General features: G+C 43.5%; 1 non-coding gene across 1 annotated transcript; it reads right to left on the minus strand.

The window, feature by feature from the left end:
• Positions 1-252: 252 nt before the first annotated feature.
• On the minus strand, positions 253-388 carry LOC114816795. Its single transcript, XR_003764603.1, has one exon. It is a non-coding gene; the product is annotated as a small nucleolar RNA SNORA7 (small nucleolar RNA).
• Between the last annotated feature and the right edge of the window lie 891 nt (positions 389-1,279).

Here is a 1,279-nt window from a genome sequence, read left to right on the forward strand (position 1 = left end):
AATACTATTGAATGAATGAATGAACCCAATGTGTTTGTATTCACCCAGTGCTTCATTCAGTGCCTGGCACATGTCTTGTTTTATGCTGTCGACGCCGTGGACACATCTCTCCCAGAACGTCTCAACTCCATCTGTACTAGTTCTGGTAGTGTATCCATAGGGTTTTCTCGGTAAAAATATGGAAATGGTTTATCATTGCCTCCTTCCTCGATTCTCTCCCATACCGCTATTGCCCAGCACAGGTGAATTTTGCCTCGTAGCAGATCCTTCCACTCACTAGCCACTGGCCAAGCTGGGAACGGAATGAGTATGCCTCTGCTTGACTGTTCCTCCCATCGCTGAGACTGGTAGAGTACTGGAAACTCTCCAGGTGCGACCCTGAGAGGGACGCCTGGCATATAGTAAGCGCTTAACAAATGCCATGATAATTATTATTTATTAAGTGCTTACGGTGTGCAGAGCAGTGTACTAAGCTCTGGGTGAGAGTGTGGGAATTAGACATGGTCCCTGTTCCTCAAGGGGCTCACAATCTAGGAGTAGAAGTGGGGAGAAAGGCCGGAAGCAGATACAACAGAAACGATGTAACGTTAAAACCCAGAAGACAAATACACAAAATGAAAGCAAAACTGATGGTGTGCTGTGGCTAAAGGAGCAGAATTTTAGATTCAGAATTCAAGGCCTGTCCATAGCCACAGCAGCTGCTTCAGCAGCTACCAGTCTTCCTGGAGTTTTGTGAAGATCTCACGCCGTGGGTGGTTTTAAAAATTATTATTACTACTACTACTACTAATAGTGACGATAATAATTTTGGTATTTGCTAAGTGCTTACTAAGTGCCAGACACCGTACTAAGCGCTGGGGTGGATATAAGCAAATCAGGTTGGACACAGTCCCTGTATCCACATTAATTTGACATGGAAACTTGTGGATTTGCATCTTCTGAATTTTTTTACTTTAGAAAATGTATCATAACAGAAATTATTTGGCATAAACCAGGGCGTGAAAGAAAAATGATTCTGCAATGCACTAGTTGACCTTTATCTTTCCTAAGGGTAGCGATAAAGTGAAGGGTGAATCTCATCCTTGTTGATTTACTCATAATTCTCCTGAGTGATTGGAATAGTCTCTCTCTGATGTGCTATTTAGGAGAGAACTAAAGGATTGCAAGTGCATGTATCTGTGGATGACTAAAACAGAAGCAGCATGGCCTAATGGACAGAACGGGCCTGAGTGCCCGAAGATCTGAGTTCTAATCCAGACGCCACCACGCCTGCTATATG

Source organism: Ornithorhynchus anatinus, chromosome 14 (assembly GCF_004115215.2).
Source record: "Ornithorhynchus anatinus isolate Pmale09 chromosome 14, mOrnAna1.pri.v4, whole genome shotgun sequence".
In the NCBI taxonomy this organism is placed as follows: Eukaryota; Metazoa; Chordata; class Mammalia; order Monotremata; family Ornithorhynchidae; genus Ornithorhynchus; species Ornithorhynchus anatinus.